Source organism: Talpa europaea (genome assembly GCF_964194135.1).
Source record: "Talpa europaea genome assembly, chromosome: 8".
Classification (NCBI taxonomy): Eukaryota; Metazoa; Chordata; class Mammalia; order Eulipotyphla; family Talpidae; genus Talpa; species Talpa europaea.
In genome coordinates, this window is record NC_140075.1 from 3,441,088 (window position 1) to 3,460,278 (window position 19,191).

Below are 19,191 nucleotides of genomic sequence, written 5' to 3' on the forward strand. Positions count from 1 at the left end.
TCCTGTCAAAGACATTTCTTTCTGTCAGCCCGCAGTCTTAGTTTACTCCTGCTCGTTATTTACTTCAACTAAGAACACTTTCACTGCTCCCCCTTCAATAAACATAGATGCTGTCAGGCTTGGGGTTGCTGAGAGACTGGCTGGCAGGGGCGGGAAGTCATTCAGCCTGTCCTGATACCCTCGAGCAGCGCACGTCCCTGGTGCACGAGAGGCTGACCGTCTAGAAGGCTGAGTGATGCACAAGGGCAGTCTGTGTCTCATCCTCTGTGGTCATGCATGTTCTTGGATTGAAAAAAAAAGATTCAAAATAAACAATGATGTCCTAAAAATACTGTTTCTGAACCAACCACAGCTTCAGCCTCACACACATCCCCCACCTGTTGAAAAGATGATTAACCCGGTTCCCGTCAGCATCTGAGCAAAGCCCCATTTGCTAGGGAAAGGTGTAGCTGAACAGTTTTGAGGCACCAATTCTGTGTGGCAGCCTCTGGCCCCACTGCTGGGGTCGCCTATCCTGCCCCACAGCCCCCGAGCTCCCCAGGTCCACTGCTTGGACCGCTCACAAGTTCTTGAAAAAAGCCAGTAAGATCCCCAATGTTTTATTTAGATGAACTTTGATTTTTTTTTTTTTAACAGAGGAGGAAACATTTTTATGGCTAAAAAGGGAAAACAATCACCAACTTCCCAGGCGGAGCAATCCTTCTGTTCTCCTCTGTCCTGGGTCCTGAGGACCTACCGGGACTCGGCCTTTAAGAGGAGGGTCGTTCCCCTGCCCCTCTTGGCGCCTCGGGCTGCAATCGAACTGGGGAGGAGAGCAAGGACTTGTGTTTAATATGCTCTGCGAGGCATGCCCACCTTCTGGAAGGGACAGGACCCAGGGCACAGCAAGGCCTGGGGGTGGCGCTGGTGCTGACAGAACGCTGTGCAGCACTGTGCAGGGCGAGGATGTCTAGTCTTGGAGTCAAACTGATTACCTTGGAAGGTGAGACTGGTGGAAAGGGGTCGGGCAGCGGCTTCTCCAGCTCCTGGGGGGGGTGCATGACATACATCAGGGTGAGGCGGCCGGTCTCAGGAGAGGAGGGCATGAGGGGACAGGTACGGGTCGGGAACAGGCCGGTTTTCTGTCATCTTCCAGAGCATGTTGACTTCCCCACAAGGTGGCACAAGCAGCTTATGTTCTCTGGTAAGTAATTTGTAAGTGAGAAAGGCAAGAATGTGGGAGCTAAAGCCTAAGGAAGATGCTTTTGACTGAAGTCTGTGGGTGACCTGGGGAGAGACTGCGGCTGCGGCTGGGTCCTAGATGGTGGTGGTGATGGTGGGCCTGGGCCGGGGCATCCAGTGGCCACGCTGCCTGTCTCCATCGCAGCCCTTCATGCTGGGTGTGGTGGCCAGCACGCTGCGTGGAGACAGGGCAGGCCCAGGAGTGAGGCTCATGCGGCCAGCTGGGGGCTGGCTGGGCCTGCTTGGCCCCCATTCTCCGTGCCCCATCTGTGGGGCTGGGAGGCTCCTTTCCCTTGGGAGGCCACAGGATCCCACACGCTGCATTGGGGGGACCTTCCTCCTGCCTCTTCCCCAACTCCTCAGCTTGTAGCTTGCGCCAGGCCTGGGCGCTAGGTTTGGGGTGGCACGTCCTGGGCCCCCTCAGTCTTCCTGGGGCTCTGATTCGTAATGTGATGGAGAGGCCGTCAGCACACCCCTGCACCCACTTTGAGGCCCATGCAGCATCTCTCAGCCCTGGCTTGTTGCAGGTGAGCAGTCTCCCCCCAACTTTGTTATCAGACAAGGTGGGAACCTGGTCAGTTAGGGCTCTTGAGAGCCTCTTGGCAGGGATGGAGAGGCATCCCCATGCAGACAGTGGTGCCTGTGAGGCGCCCACATTCAGCGATTGAGCCAAGGGGTGAGCAGCCAAGCTGTGGTGGACCTGGCGGGCGGCTGCCTGGGTGGGAAGCCAGGGTGGGAGCGGCCGCTGCTCTCTGCTGGGCTCTTGCCTCCTACAGGCTCCGGGCGGGCTTTGAGCAGGACTTCGCACACTGGTTAGCATTGCACAAGCTGGGCTTGCCCATCATCTGCAACCTGTGGTCATTTGCGTGTGAGCTAGTCCAGGGCGCGCCCACGTCCTCTCTCAGAGGTGGGGCTTTGGTCAGTCGCAAGGCGTTTGATTCTTAGTGTTGAAAGGACTTTCATTCCAGAGCTTCAGATTTCTGGAGTCAGCAGGCTCCCCACTAGGCTCCCTTCTGAAGAGAGGAAGGATGTTCAAGTTCAGATTGATTCTTAATCAGCCAGGGCCTGGGTCCATCTAGACAGTCTGACCCCTCCTGGGTGGACACAATCACCGTATCATCAGACAGATTAGTGCAAAAGCCAATTGACTTGTGTGTGGGCCGTCCGCAGGCACAGAGACTCTGAAGGCAGCTGGCAGCTGGGAAGGATGCGTTGGCCTGGACTAAGGAGAGGAGTTAGCAGTAGGGAAATCAGAGGGAAGGATGGTAGCTCATGGGGAGATGAAAAGAACCCCCCAGCCGACGATACCCATTGTACCCCTCAGAAGACAGAGGGACAGAGGGATTGTAAGCAGCAGCTTAGCTAGGTCCTCTCTGTCCACACACATGGTCACATTCACAGGAACTAGTGTTGGTGGCGGCTTGCTACTGGAAGGGCCTTCTAGCTAAATTTATTTAGGTCGTGGATGGGTGGGTGGATAAAAAGCTCTTGCTGAGTCTTTTGGGTGTTAACTACCATCAGTTTAAGACAGTCCACGTGCTGACACAGTATATTTCAGGGTCGCATGTTAGTCCCCTCAATGTGTCATCACCCACCATCATTCTTGAGACCTGGATGAGTTAATTCAAGTAAAACCCTGAGAGTGGCGAGCACATACCAAAGACCCCCAAAGCACTGTCCCAGCACTGCTGACCAAAGGCCACATTTCCCGGGGATGCTGCGTGTTACCTTTGCCACGCACTTCTGCTGGCAGGTTCCAGACCCCTTGCTTTGGGTGTGACCTAGTTTGCACTTTTTGTAAGTTGTAGCCCACTCATGACATGACAGTTCTGCCGTGTCTGTTACAGATGTGATGACTACCAGTGGAAAATCTAGCTCAGCATTCCTTTCCTCAGGAAATTGAATTGGTCTGACGTGTCCATTGAGTCGATGTAGGATGTGTCTTCTTGACTGACTCCATCCTGCATGCAAAACAGGCTCTTTAACATAGGTTCATTTCCACGTGAGATGGCTGATGAGTTTGCTGGATGTTCTCTCTAGTCATCAATGTAGTGGAAGGGGCATCAGTGGAACAAGAAAAAAGTATGCACAAAGGGGCTAAGAGGGATTAAAAAAAAAAGAGAAAGATGAGACAAAAATTAATTGTCCTGGCTGTCCTGGGATGAGAAGTGGAAGAGGCCCGAGCCACGTGTCCCAGCCTCCTCGGTCCACTGGGGTTCTTCAGATGGCGGGATATGGTGGAAGCCCAGCATCTGCCCGGCTCTGCCTACGGAGAGACTTGGTATTCCTCCAGGTCATGAGAGCTGAGGAAACGAAAGCTATAAACCTACAGAGGAACCAGAAGTCCCCGTGAGGTCTGACTCGCGTTCTCTTCTGAGTCAGTAGCAGGATCTACACACTGACCTGACCCTGTGACTTCCAAAATAGCTCCCATGGCGTAAGAAACACCAGACTCCTCCTGGGCGCAGTCCTACTTTGCTTATGGAAAAGACTGTTTGCCCCAGGATCAGTGAGGCTTTTACTTCAGTTAGCATCCAGAATCGTCATCACTTTGGGAAAATAAATAAAGTTTGGAACAAAGGAAAGGAAACACCCATATAACTTGTTGAAAGATGATGTGGGGTTGGGAGCAAAGATGCATCAGTGCAGATTCCACCCACCTGGCTACCACGGGCTGACCGTAGGCAGAAGTTCCCAGAAAATCATCAACAACTTGAAAACAAACAACCACATATTCAACACTGATCAAGGGAGGCTGCACGGGATGGCACCCCATTCCCGGTGAGGCAGCCTGTTTGGTACTTCTTGTTTAGTGTTGTCCTTGGGCCAGCGTGACAGACATCTGGGGGCTTTGGGGGGTCTGGTTCATGACGGTCACTCAACAACAGTCAGCATGTTGCAACCAATGCTGTCTGTGAGATCCGGGGGGTGACACCAAGCTGGAGCGCAGGTCCTCACACGGTCAGCCAGGCGCCATCTGAGTCTTCCTGGGAGCACACCCAGTCTGGGATGCTGCGCCCCGCCTCAGCCTTACCTGCCTCTCTGTCACGCAGCAGCAGCCTCCTCAGTCCCCCCTTCACATCTTTGTTTCTGAGCGTGTAGATCAGGGGGTTCAGGAGCGGGGTGACAATGTTGTAGAAGAGGATGAGGAACTTGCCCTGGTCCTGGGAAGAGCTGTTTCTGGGCTGCATGTACATGTAGATGATGTTTCCATAGAAAAGAGAGACGACACTGAGGTGGGAGCCACAGGTGTTGAAGACCTTCTGTAACCCTGATGCTGCTCGAATGTGTAACACAGCCCCCATGATGCAGCCATAGGAGATGAGGATCAAGATCAGGGGCATGAGCACGATGACCACGGCCAGGACAAAGACTGTGTCCTCCACCGCTGCTGTATCAACACAAGCGATCCTGATCAGGGCAGGCATCTCGCATAAGAAGTGGTCCAATTTTCGGTGACCACAGAGGGGCAAGTGCAGGGTTACTGGAGACATGGACAAGGAGTTGGCTGCCCCACAGCCCCAGGCCACGGACACCAAGGCCAGGCAGAGCCGGGGGTTCATGATCACCACGTAGTGCAGGGGCTTGCAGACCGCCACAAACCTGTCATACGCCATGACGGCCAGCAGCAGGCACTCCACGCCCCCCAGCCCCAGGAAGAGGCAGAGCTGGACGGCACAGCCCGCGTAGCTGATGGTCTTGTGCCGCCCCCTGAGGTTGTACAGCAGCTGCGGGATGGAGGTGGTGGTGAAGCAGAGGTCCAGGAAGGAGAGGTGGGTGAGGAAGAAGTACATGGGGGTGTGGAGCTGGGGGTCCAGCCGGGACACCAGGATGATGGTGGCGTTGCCCAGCAGGGTCAACAGATAGGCAATCAGGATGACCACGAAGAGGACCCTCTCCAGACGGGGTCAGTCGGAAAAGCCCAAGAGGACAAAGCTGCCCTGGGCGCTATCATTGGCTGCCTCCATCCCCTCGGTGGCAGCTGAGGCCTGTGGCCACGTTGCTGGTGGCACATGTGAGGGACACTCACTGAGAATCAGACGTGCTTCTCTGCTCCTGGATGTCGGCCATGTCTCCCAGGCTGCTGTGACAGGTGCTGCCCTGCTCCACCCCGTTTAAAGCAAGGGAAACCGAGGCAGGGGTGTGTTGAATGGGGGGGTGGGTACAAACCTGACATGAACCCAGCAACACATCACTGCCCTGGCCCCAGTGACAGGAGAGGCCCTCTGCGGCCACCAGATGTCCAACCTCCTGAGACTCCTTCCCCGAGCTTCTCTGAGCCCCGACCCCTGAGCCCAGCCCTCCCTGCACAGGTGCGGGCAGTGTCCATGGTGCAGGACACACTGTCTGCTCACCCTCCCCCTGGGCCCTGCCGATCCATGCCCTCCTCATCCCTGGGGTGACCGTCCCATTCCAGAGGAGACACAGTGTTCACATGCGACACACACACAAAAGTCATCTCTCCAGCGGGTGTCATATTGGATAAATTAGATCTATATTTCCAGTATACTCTGTATTGCCTAGGAGAAATAAATTGAAAAATTTGTATAGAAATGATACTGTTTTTGGATTAATTCACAGCTGTGCGCAGAACCTCCATCACCTTCCATCTCTGCCATGCAGCATCCACACCAACACGTGTTGGAGGACCTGCACCCCCGCCTCACTGGAAGTTACAGATACACGGATCTCGACCCCAGCCCCCAGCCCAACCCAGCCCTGCGCCCAGCAGACCATGCAGCTCGCCTGCCTTTCCCTGCTTTTCTCTCTGAAAACGGGGCACATCAGAACACCTTGTTTCCCAGATATGTTGGAGTTTTTTTTTTTTTTTTTAATGTGAGAGAAAGTTTGTGGATGTGGAAATCTCTGTGAATGTGTCATGAAATCTGGCCTCCATCCAGGGAGGGGCTGGGAAAAGTGTCTGGTTGAGCCAGGCAGAGAAATTCTGCGTTGACAAATGTGGTGAGGAGGAGCCACCCGCAGTGCAGGCCCCCTGGGGCTGAGACATGCTGCGGCCACACTGCCCGAGCGTCCCGTAGGTGTGGGCCCAGGCTCCCCTGCACACCCCGGCTCCCAGGCCGCCCGCAGGAGCAGGCTCTGGCTGCATGTCCCGAGTCTGCCCTGCCAGGCCCTCCACAGGGAACCACTCTCTCCTGGCTCGCCCGGCCAGCACTGACCCATGGCCGGGCTCGCTGCGCCGAGCCCGGATTCCCTCGGTGCCTCCCTGCTGAGGGCCTGTGTGGGCACTGGGTGCAATTCAGGGCGGAGTAGCAGGGCCCGCGACGCCTGAGGGGTGCAACCTCGGCGGGGGAGTCTGTCGGGTGCAGACGTGTCCTCCCTGTTCCTGTCCTGGGGGGTCCCCGGGGGCTGCTGCTGTCACCATCCGGGAGCTGAGTGCACCCGCCACCCCACTCACCTCCTCCCGCTGTTGCCCGCGGTCACCATCAAGGTCCGGGTACAGGTCGGGTGGGGCCCCTGGGATGGTCACCGTCTTAACCTGGGAGCACCCCGGGGTCCTGCAGGCGCGCAGGTGCAGGTGTGGTGGCACCTCTCCCGGCGGCCTCCCCTGGCAGCAGGTGGATATTGGTATTTGTGCCGAGGTGCTGAATTCAGCAGGTCTCCTGAGGAGACACGGCAGCGGCCCTGGGTGTTCAGGGTTCGTCGGCAGACCCAGGCATCAGGGACACTGGGGTCGCTCAGGTCGTTACTGCCAGCGCTGAGGAGTGTCCCAGGCAGGTTCCCTTCACTCCCCAGGGCCCGCCCTGCTCCGTGGGTAATTGGGTCCCCTGAGAATTCATTCAAGGTAGGCCTTGGTATCCACAAGAGGCTTACCTCAGGGAGTCAGGTCAGGGCTCAGTCCATTGCTGTCCTGCAGCTACAGTCACTGAGGGCAGCTGGCCCCCAGGTCTCCAGGGGAGAAAAGTAATTGAGGCAGGCTCGGTCCTCCCACAGCTGGAGGTTTTTTTTTTTTTTTCCTCATTGGTCTATTGAAAATAGAGCAAAATAATTTTGACTTCTTTAAGCCAAGACTTGCATGTGTGCAAAAGAGAAAATTCATTGCCCTGAACAGTGGAGAAGCCTTTTTGGTGTGGGGGGTGATAGAAAGTATTTTATTAAAACTTGGTGATGGTGCATTGAACTACTTGCTTTATTAATTCATTTATTTGTGGGCTTGCAGGGAAGTCTTCAGTGTATATCAATTGATTCTTTAGCTTCAAAAACTGAGTGATAGCAAGTTTTTGCATCACACATACCTGATTTTTTAGACCATGTCCACGTGACAATGTTCCTAGGTTCTTGCAGATGAAACAACATCACAAGCTGAAGGAGAGAGAAAGGAGCAGGAAGGCAGCGCAGCATTAGGGAGGAAGCAGAGAAGTTTTGAATCAATGGGGTTGGAATTAGAGAAGTTTGAATCAACTGGCCTGGAAATCCATCAGAATGACTCCTGGGGTACTTCTGAATGGATAGAAATGCAGAGTCAGGGAGCAGAGAAACTTGTGTGCAGCAAACGTGTAGTAGCTGTGGGTTTGCAGAGTATATGTGCTGTTGACGTGCAGATGGCACCGCTCCGGCCTGTCACCTTGAGTTGTGAGAGCAGAAGATCCACAGGGAGAGAAAGGCACAGATGAGGGGCAGGGAGGGTTTGCCTCCAAGCAGGTGGATTTAATAAAGCCCAGGGTGCCCGCTCTCTCACCCTCGGGACACTGAGAGTAGAACCCCACTCCCAGTCGCCTGCTTTGTCTTCCCGGAATGGAGCTGTTTGGCTTTGTGCAGCCCACCAGCTTCCCAGATCTCTCCCTCCAGGTACCTCCTTGCTGCCTCCCAGCAGGCCATGCGGGCCCCTAGAGGGGCTGGGGAATAATCAGATTTGTGATCTGAAAATGCACCCAGTCTTCTGTGCCTGTGGCTTTCCGGCTGAGTGCAGCCTAACTCGGGAGCACTGTAGCCTTACTAGGCAGCACCGCAGCTTGGTGAAACTGAGGACCTATGCTAGGCTCGACCTCTTAGTCATAGAGCGATGGGGGACCCAGGGCCCTGCCCGACCCCCTCCCCATCACAGAGGCACTGGGTCCGCTGGCTCTGCCGACCCAGCCTCCTGCCAGGTGCTCTTCACAGGACCACGCAGCATGCGGCCTGGGTGTGGGCTGTTGCGGCAGCTCCTGAGGTGCAGGTGCCCGTGTCTGTGGGTCTTGTGTGTCCAGCAGGTAGGGCCTCACGTTCTACCAAGAAGAGCAAAGACAAGAAAAAACACCCAAGGAAAGCCCCACGTCCTAACAACTAAGACACCAGATGACGCAGCACAGAGTGTCGCATTCTGTGTTTGAGACGCCTCGGCTGGTGCAGCCAGAGGGCGGGGTGGGCATGAAGGCCATGACGTCTCACTGAGACACTTGCGCTGGTCAGAGAAGAGGAAGGAAGGAAGGACTCACAGAGGGAGCCCCAGTGGAGGGAGCCCCAGTAGAGGGAGTCCTGGTAGAGGGAATCCAGGTAGAAGGAGCCCCACATAGAGGGAGTCCAGGTAGAGGGAGCCCCAGGTAGAGGGAGTCCAGGTAGAGGGAGCCCCAGGTAGAGGGAGTCCATGTAGAGGGAGTCCAGGTAGAGGGATTCCAGGTAGAGGGAGTCCCAGGTAAAGGGAGTCCAGGTAGTGGGAGTCCCAGGTAGAGGGAGTCCAGGTAGAGGGAGTCCAGGTTGAGGGAGTCCCAGGTAGAGGGAGTCCAGGTAGTGGGAGTCCAGGTAGAGGGAGTCCAGGTTGAGGGAGTCCCAGGTAGAGAGAGTCCAGGTAGAGGGAGTCCAGGTAGAGGGAGTCCAGGTTGAGGGAGTCCCAGGTAGAGGGAGTCCAAGTAGAGGGAGCCCAGGTAGAGGGAGTCCAGGTAGAGGGAGTCCAGGTAGAGGGAGTCCCAGGTAGAGGCAGTCCTGGAGGTGACCCCTGGAGCTGGCAGGTAGCAGAAATGGCCGGTTTGCATGCTTGGAATGGAGTGAAGGGAGGTTAAAATTGTCGTCATTCAGTAAGTCTGACAAGATGCACATGGAGAGTGGGGAATGGGTGCTCTCGGGGCTCCTGTTCACCCCTGAGGGGTGCAAGGCCAGAGCCTGTGAAGTGGCTCCTTGCGCCTGAGGGCCATCCTGGTGCCTGCTGGACACCCAGGGACATGTGATCTCAGGCCAGGGAACCCTTTGCTGAGCCAAGGGGAGTCCAGCTCAGACGGTGGGATTGTCAGGATCTCACCAAGGCCTGCCCTACTGTGACCCCAACACACGAGTGTTGCACTAAGCTGTGAGGCCTGCTTGACCCCTGCTGACTGGTGAGTGAGCTGAGCCCCAGGGCACCAGCTTCTTCTCTGCTCAGATCATGGTGGGAGATGCCACAGCTGAGTGATCCCTAAACTATTGGCCAGAGGGATGGAGGCCATTACTGCTGCTGGAGTTCACAAGTGAGAGGAGACAGGCTTGTGTGGTCAAGCATGAATGCATAGAGGCTTTGTCAGTGACAGGACCTGATGAGGTTCTCTCCCTTCCAAAATTATTCTGCTCTGTTGTTCTCCTGTGAATGGAACAGAGAGGGGAGAGTGAATGTAAAGACAGAGTGAAGGAGAAAGGAGAGAGATGGGGAGAGGTGAAGGGAGAGAGAGGAGTGAAGAGGAGAGAGAGAGGGGGAAGAGGCAGGGAGAGGGGGAGAGAGAATTGAGTAGAAGCAGAGGCAAGATTATGGATCTGATGCCCCAAATGTACTAGACTGAGCTGAAATAATGTGATAATTACCATTTTGAATATGGAGGCCTTTGAATGAGAGGTTATTGAAAGGCATGAGAAGCTTGAATGAATGCATATGCATTTTTTTGATCCAAGGTACATCCCTTGGAAGAAAAGCTTGCCAAGATGCTGTGTGGACCCTTGTGGGAAGGGTGACAACTTCTCTCCATTTGTGTTGTTATTTGCATAATGGCTGTCAAAATGTGACTATCTCATCATTCCCCATCAATCAGCATGGAAGCCTGAGGCACGAGACCCAGCATATCTGTAGCCTCCACTCCATGCCAAGAGCCTTTGCTGGGCTCAGAATTCTCAGACACAGAATTTTAGGAGTGATCACCTGACCCGAGGTGGTCAGCTTTTGTGCCCCAGTATGACTTTGTTACATTTACAGTCAATGTTATGACCATCATGGATTAAAATTACACAGTAATTCCTAAGAAAAAGAAAATTAAATGATCTAATTTCATTTTTCTGACAAGTTATTAAAAACTAAAAGTTATTTATCACATCAGCTTATCCTGGTTATTGCTCTGCTAGTTTTCAGTTTTACTGTAAGTTCTGCAAATTCCTACCCTGTTCAGTTTTATGATTTTTAAAAATATTTATTTATTCATTTACACGAGGACTGGGGTACAGGCCAGATGCATGGGATGGTGATAGGACTCAACAGAGACAGAGCGGGGAACAGAACAGGCAGACTGACGAAACACACTGCTGATGGGAGCAGTGGGTGAGACAGGAGAGATCTGCTGTGCCATGGGACCCTTGCTGGCTGGCAGGGATCGAACTGGCGCTGCAGAGGCTGACGGACAGCTGCACAGCTCGGCGCTCAACTGCCTGTGCCACCAGGGGAGGCCCCAGTTTTATGATCTTCAGCTTACCAGAAATCTGTCCTTTCCATGGGTCTATTTGGGATGAATCACTTTTTCAAAAGAATCAGAGTAATACAGAAGCTTTTCTAAATTACAGAAAGTCTTAAAAACACCCATTAGATCCATGAAAGATCAAATTGCATTTCATACAATTAAGAAGGATATTTGGTTATTAAGTAGAATTACAATGAATGACATGATATCAAAACATTCATTTCTAGGAATTTTATAAAATTTCTAGAGTGGATGCCCAGTTTGGATAGGAAAGTAAACATGTCTTAAACTACTTTCCTAAATTTGGATTAGCAGGAGAAAATATTTGCAGAAATAGTTTCTTGGCTATTTATATCCCAGTTGACTAGAAAAATATAGATGAGGAAAAATATTTTTGCCTCTACAATTTTAAGGTATTGCCTAAGGCACCACATATAACAAAAGGCAGAATAATAGGAGAACAATAAACAAAAACTTTAGCAATAATAGTTTAATATGATTCCAGTATTCATGGGAGAGACCCAGAGAAACTGGTTTGATGACATTATGATCAGAGAAGATACTTGATTTTTATTTTTTTAAAAATTTATTTATCTATGCTAGAGTGTATAGGCCAGAGGTGTGGGGGTGGAGAGAATTCACCAGAGACAGGGTGGGGAGAAAAACTGAGATACACTGCTAAGGGGAGCAGCGGGCGAGATAGTGGAGGTCTTCAGTGTCATTTGGGTCAGCTTCCCAGCTGGGGATCAAACTCATGCTGCAGTTTGATAGCACTGAGGCTTTAATCCCTGTGCCACCATGGATGCCTGATACGTGATATTTTTGTGAATTTATTGATGTTTCTTGATTTGTGACTCAAGATATGATCTATCCTGAAGAATGTTCCATGTACACTTGAGAAAACAGTGTACTCAGCTATTTCGTCCTGTAAGTGTCCATTAAGCCCATCTGGTTTAATTCCTTCTTTAAGGCTATTGCATCCTTGTTCATTTTCTGTCTGGTTGATCCATTCATTGATAAAAAATGGAATCTTGTAGGCCCCAAATACTATTATGCTGCTGCCAATATCTGTTTTAAGATTTGGTATTAGTTGCTTTAGATATTTTGATGCTTCTTCAGATGTGTGTATGTGTGTGCTATGTTTTCCTAATGCATTGATCTCTTAGTCAATACATTATGTCCTTCTCTGTCTCTTGTTAATTTTTTTTAGCTAGAAATCTATTTTCTCTGGTAATAAGTGTGGTTGGCTCTGCTATTTTTAGGGTCCCATTTACTTGTTGATTTTCAAACTTTTACTTTGACTTATGTTTTTCTTTGGAACTCAAGTGGGCCCATGATTGGGGCCGTGCAGAGGGCGCGGGGTGCAGGACTTTCCTAAACCGGGTGCAGCAGAGTCAGCAAAGGACGCCGGCAGGCGGAGCTGGTGGTGGGCACTGCTGGGCGCAGAGCCTTGGGGGGTGGGTGGCATGGCGTTCCAGGGGATTCTAGCCTCAGTCTCCACAGTGACCCGTGCACCTGCACGCGAGGAAACCAGAGGCGAGTTCTGCTTCCCGCGTTCCAGCTTCTTGTGGTCAGTAATTATCTTCCTTCCCTTTTGGCCTTTGATATTTTCTGGTGAATTAAAGTTTGTAATGTATTTCTTGACCTACTGGATCAACAGTTGGAATGCACGACTTCTGGCACATCAAGAATTTATAAAACTGTTGCTATTGAATCCCCATAACTGTGCTAGCATCAGGTTACCATGGTAAAAAGAAACAGTGATGCCCCCCCCCCCCGTGGCGCAGTGGTTGAGTGTTGTTTTGCAAAGATGCCCAAGGCCTCTGCAGCGCAGTTTTGATCCCCGGCTGCTCTCCCCCACCACCGGAGGAGGGTCCCACATGGTGCGCAGACCTCTCCAGCCGCCCGCTGTTCCCCTCAGCAGTGTCCTTCGGTCCTTCTGCCTGCTCTGCTCCGTGCTCTGGCTCTGGTGAATTCTCTCACTCTCCAGAGCTTCTGACTGTACCCAGTGCTTGTGTAAACAAAACAAACAAACAAATAAACAAATAAATAAAACATGCCTCTATTAAAAAAAAAAAACAGTGATATAAATCATTTAGTAACGCCCAGTAAGAAAAAAAATAGAAACAAACGGTTTTAATTGTGATTAAATGTTTGAGTTCATACAACTTAGAGCAGTTAATGTTTTATTAACTTATATATTCTAATTATGTTGTACAAGGTTGGCAAAAATGTTGGCAGTGAAGCACATGTGTTTAGAATGGTCTGATCCAGTTTCTTGTTCAAGGCACACACTGGAGTCTCGTCATATTCCATAACGTTTATTGGCCAGTGGAACAGCATCCTGAATTAACATTAACAGAGTCACTTATCAGCACTAAAAATAAAAAGGCCAATCATTTAACAGAGCAGTGGGCCGTTGTCAGCCCAGCAGTTCACAGGTCAGGATTCTGCCACCTCTTCTATCGCCCCTGGCTGGTCTCCGGATTTGCCTGGTTCCTCCTGGAGCCCCCACGGGCTGGACGCAAGGTCAGCCTGACTCAGCCCTTCCCAGGTGATTGTTTGAGAGTGACCGAATGTCAGACATCCGATTGGAACTGCATTTCATCATGAAATATTTGGTGTGAAAATTTCAAATATGGAACGTCACAGACGGGAAAACAAAGGACGATGCAGTCAGTGGAGAGGAGCTGAGGCCAGAGAGCAGCCTCACCCACGGGGTGCTTCACTTCCCAAATGACATCTTCTTCATATCCTTTGCACGTCTATGAACACACCAAATGATAGTGTTACCTTTTTGCACATAAATCCGACGACTTTTTCAATTCAACCTGTTCATACAAATGCAGACACTCTGTGTGAGATTCCTCTTGATGAACTGCCCGGAAAGGGCATAGTCCTGCCATTCCCACCCGCCCACTCTAGGGGATGAAATAAATGGGGACAACACTCCTGTGAAGTGTGGTGTGAGGTCATGGATGGCATCCCTAACACATTTCTGGAAATATTAGATGCAAGGCAGGCTACTAGATGTCATTTTGTTTTGAACAGATTGTTTCTCAAAAATTCCCACCCAATAATTTTTTTGTATTTTTTTTAGTAATTATACTGCACAGGAACTTTACTTTCTTATTTCTGCTGTCCACCAAGTGCTGATTGTGTTTATGGTAAATGCGGCAACACCCACACCAGAGCTTCCAGAAGGGTCTCTGCCACATCAGGTGTGTGGGTCCTTCTCTACAGTGGACCGCGACTGCTCAGATTCTAACTTGGACCCTACGGCCTTGATTATGCTGTAAAGGCCTCACTCACTAAGTACAGGGGTCCCTGTCATATCGTGACCCCTGAACCCACACGTGACCATGAGGGTCAGTGACATTAGAGGGGAAGCCACCTTAGAGACTGGAGATGCTGCCCCAGGGACAACTGAGATGACAACAGATGAAACTGATGCTGACAACTGCTGACAACTGAGAAGAAACCCAACCATCTCCACTCTTGGCTGGGAGCTACAGAAATGGAGAACAGCAGAGAGTGGCTGGAAGTTCAGTTACACCAGTATACACAGAATATCACATGGCACCTAAGAGGTAAAAAGAGCAACAACTAAAACCAAGGGAATATGAAGTTATCTTAATATATATTTTATTATTTATTTTATTTAATATTTATTTTATTATTTATTGTATTATTAATATATATTTTATAATTATAAGAATATAGAGTAGTATAATGTGAAACTTTAAAATAATTGTGTTGTAAAGAGTAATGAACTCATCTTCCCTATTATATTTTGGTGAGTTTCCCCTTCAAGAGTCTCCCCACAGCCGACTTCATGGCTTGGTTCCTCAGACTGTATATGATAGGATTAAAGGTGGGGGGCACCGCCGTGTAGAACATAGATATGACCAGGTCAGACATGGACGGAGTCTCTAAAGTCAGCTTCAAATAAGAAAAGAATGCAGTAGAGACAAACAGCACCACAACCAGCAGGTGGGGCAGGCACGTGGAGTAGGCTTTGGCCTTCCCTTCTGTGGATTTAATTTTCCTGACAGCAGAGAAGATGTGCAAATAGGAAATGATGACGAAAATAAAACAGCAGATACACAACACTGAAGTAATGAGCATGGGGACAAGTTCACTCATTAAATTTCCTGAGCAGAAAATCGACAATAACTGGGGGATGTCACAGAAGAACTGGTGGACCATGTTTGAACCACAGTAGGACAAGGAGAAGGTTCCAGCTGTGTTCATCACAGCATAGAGACCCCCACCCAGCCAGGACACAGCTGTCAGCTGCACACACCTGTCCCTGCTCATGATGATGTCATAGTGCTGGGGGTGGCAGATGGCAGCATAGGGGTCAAGGCTCATCACCGTGAGCAGGGTCAGCTCTGCATCTGCTGAAAGAATCACCATGAAGACCTGCAGGACACAGCCCGGGAAGGATATGGAGCTGCTGTGCCTCAGAGAGTTGGCAATGGACTTGGGGACCGTGGCTGAGATGAGGCAGAGGTCCGTGAAGGACAGACTCCTCAGGAAGAAGTACATGGTGGTGTGGAGGTGCCGGTCCAGGGTGGTAATGAGGACGATGAGCCCGTTCCCCAGCAGGGCACACAGGTAGACAAGGGAGAAGAGGAGCGGGCGCAAGAAACCCATGGTCCCCTGGGTGGGGAACCCCAGGAGCACGAATTCTGTCACGGCCGTGAGATTGGTCACCCCTGGGGCCATCATCTCCATTAAAAAAATAAAGAGGAAGAAAACATTGTCAAATATTCTAATATTGAACATAAGTAGGTTGCCAGCATAGGATAATGATTCAGTCTATCTACCAGGTAATTACTCCTTCTAGGTCCCATGGCATCTAGTATCCTCAACTGCATGTGCTGCTGTGTTCAAGCTTTCATTTCCATCTCATGTGAGGTGACTTTATCACACTGTCCAAACATGTCCTGAAAATAGGTGAAGGCTTGAGGATTTCCACTGACCCTACAGAACTTTAAGAATTACAATCTCAAACCTCTCAACAAACCCAACTGACTGTCCCTCCCAACTGCCTCAGTCTTGCTGCTCCCCGGTCTGCCCAGGCCCTGGTGTCTCCGCCCAGCACACCTCCCAGAGGTTGTCCAGGGCACAGCCCCAGAGGACACGTGACCATGCCCACCCCTCCCCACCTTGTAGAGCCTGTCTCTGGTCTCTGCTCCCCCAGCACAGCCCTGTCTGGGGAGGTCCCACAGTTACAGGTGTGCAGGGAGATGGGGTGTGCGGGTCCCCCTTCTCCTGCTCCCCAGGATCCAACACTGTCCTGGAACTGAATGATCTGGGCTCGGTGTCCCCATGTGGTGTGTACTGACACCTCCTTTGTCAGATTCCTGCCCCTGTGGCCTCACTGCTGCCTCCTGGTCCATCCCCTCGTCTCCTCATCTCCCTGCCCCTGACTCCCCACATCTGAGGACACAGAGACCACGTGTCCTGCAGAGTCTCCTCCTGGGTCACACCAGATGTCCCTCCTGCAGCATGGGCTCGTCCACCCCGGGTCCCTGCAGGCCCCTCTGTCCCCCTCAGACTCTGCACATCTGTGCAGGGAGGAGGCCGCTCCAGGGCTGAGCCGGATTGTCTGAGCATGTGGCTGTCCCTGCCGGTCCCAGGGCTCCGGGTCCCCTGGGTGTGGGTTTGTTCCTCCCCCCAGGCCCGAGCGTGAGTGGGGACATCTGGACATGGGGCAGCCCTGTCCGCTCTCCTCCCCCACCCCCAATATCATCCTCTCCTCTCTCTGTGGGGTGGCAGAGGGGCAGGCCCTGGGGAGGCAGGATTTTTAAGGTCACATAGTAACATAATTACAGCACATTGGTGGAATCTTCCTAATAATTTAATAAAAACAGGAAAATAAATCATGTAATGAGATGGTCCAAGATATTGACATCTTTAGACTGGTATTGGTAATGATGACAGAAGCTCTGGCATATTCTCTTCCTGTGCAATATCACTAATGACCCCTGAGTGGTGGAGTTGGAAAAAATAAAAATAAAAAAAACAAGTTAATGTCTGTAAAGAGACATTCCTCGTCACAATGTAATTCCGTTAGTTATTGTGCTTTTGTACAGTTCCCAGAAGGACTCAGGGTGCCGAATGCTCAAATCCCAGTTATGAAGCATTAATTGTCACATACACGATGCACCACAATGTTCTGTTCAATCCTTTGAACACTTTAAATTCCAGGAGAGTGTATTTCCTCTCTCTGAGACTCATTCAGCATGGTAACACAGTGGGGAACTGAGAAACTTGTGCACCTTCAGAATTTTTTAGTTTTCGTGATTTATAAAATTAATATTTTAATTACTTGAATTCTCAAATCTAAAGTTAAGCTTTAAATCTAAAAACAGTCAATTCTGAATGATTTCCATTCTAAAAACTGTTTAAGAACAGAATACCTGCAGTCTGGGGAGGAAGTTCCCGCTGCCGTGTCGAGTCTCTCTCCTGAGGTTGTCCCCATGGCAGGACAGAGGGTGTCCCACCCTCTCACTCCATGGTGGGAGCTCGTGGGGAGCCGCTGAGCTCTCACAGGATGTTGCACCCTATCCTGTGCCGCCTCATGGACAGAGCAGGGCCTCATGGCTGGGCTAAATGAGCTCTTTAGCTAGTGTCCGCGTGTTGGACACGGTCCAGATTCCAGCCCTCAGGGACCTTCCTCCCGAGGGAAAGTGTGTGTTTACTTGACTGTGTTAATTGGAGCGTCCTACAGTGCATCTCAGTGAGTAATTATCACACTTGGCTTGCAGATGTGATGTGTCTGGCTCATGCCTCTATGGACTTGAATAGACAAATCCTCATATCCAGGTTCCATTCCCCACCTGTTGGGTCCACCGTGGTGGGCACCATCAGTCATAACAGTGCCCTGAGTCCCTGTCTAGACAGCTGGACAGTCACCCGTCACCCCCTGTGTGCCCTTAACGGAGAGTCCCTGGGGATGGGCATGAGGGGGCATGTGGAAAGGCCTGGACAGGAAGGAAGGGACACGGAGAGAGGCAGGAGGGAGCTCTGGGAGGGGGAGTGGGGTGGAAAGACAATGGACGTCCAGCAGAAATGAGTGACCACGGGGGTCACCAGCCCTGCGAGAAGAAATTGTGAAATTGTGTATCCTGCAGTTCTTTCCACCCCAGCACCTGTCCCTGCACTTACATTAGAACTGTTATTAGGTTTGAATAATTTTACTTTTAACCTTAACAAAATGGAGTAGAATATTAAGGTTTCTGCTCATGATGTCATAACCTTAGGTTTGCTGCATGACGACGGTGACATCACACATGGAAACAGGCATTTATCTGCTTAAGTTTACTATTCTGTAGGGGGTGGGGAGGACCTGCTTCACTCTGCTGAGTGTGTCTGTCTGCTTCTCCCAGCACCATCTCCCCATTTTCCTGCTACAGTGCCTGCTCTGGCTCCTCTGTCGTATGGTCACTGTCCATCTTGATGAGGGTGGGTTCCTGGGCCCTTGTTATATTCCAGTGGCCAGCCTGACTGTTTTTGTCCCAATGTCATGCTGCTTTAACTATCAGAGCTTTTCTATACAGTTTTAAGTCTGTAAGTATGCTTCCTCCTTTCTTACTCATTTTCATCAAGACTGTTTTGGCTGTTTGTGGTCTTTTGTAGTTCCATATGCTTTCTGTAATGTTTGTATCATATGTTTGAAAATGCCATTGAAATTTTCATTTGGATTGCATGAATCTGTAAATTGCTTGAGTCCGATGGATATTTTGTAATCCTGATTCTTCATGTCCATGAGGATGGCATATTGTTCCCTTTTTTTATGTTTCCTATTTATTCTAAGAATGTCTTATTTTCTGGGTATCTTCACTTCCTGTTGTAGGGTTACTCCTAGGTAATTTTGTGATTATATGTAAGATTGCCTTCTCAATTCTTAACTTCTGATTCATTTTTTGCATATAGGAAGGCAATTGATGTTCATGTGTTGATTTTGTACTTTTCTTTTTTTTTAATTTTATTTTTATATTCCCCATAAAATTGCAACCCCCTTATTTTGACCCCAATCCCTCCTTTCCCCACCCCCCACTCCCCCTAGAGTGTCTCTGGTTCATAGTTGTTTGTTGATTTTGATATTTTCTCTCTTATAGTTATTCTTTTTTTTTTATAAATTTTATTTTTATTTATTTGTTTGTTTGTTTATACATGCACTGGGTACAGTCAGAAGCGCGGGAGGGTGAGAGAATTCACCAGAGCCAGAGCGGGGAGTAGAGCAGGCAGAAGGACTGAAGTACACTGCTGAGGGGAGCAGCGGGCAGCAGGAGAGGTCTGCGCGCCATGTGGGACCCTCCTCCGGTGGCCGGGG

At 50.6% G+C, this 19,191-nt stretch overlaps 1 pseudogene across 1 annotated transcript; it reads right to left on the reverse strand.

The window, feature by feature from the left end:
- Positions 1–4,175: 4,175 nt before the first annotated feature.
- LOC311176155 (olfactory receptor 2W3-like) lies at positions 4,176–5,189 on the reverse strand (annotated as a pseudogene). Its single transcript has one exon. The product of its transcript is annotated as an olfactory receptor 2W3-like (transcript).
- Positions 5,190–19,191: the final 14,002 nt, after the last annotated feature.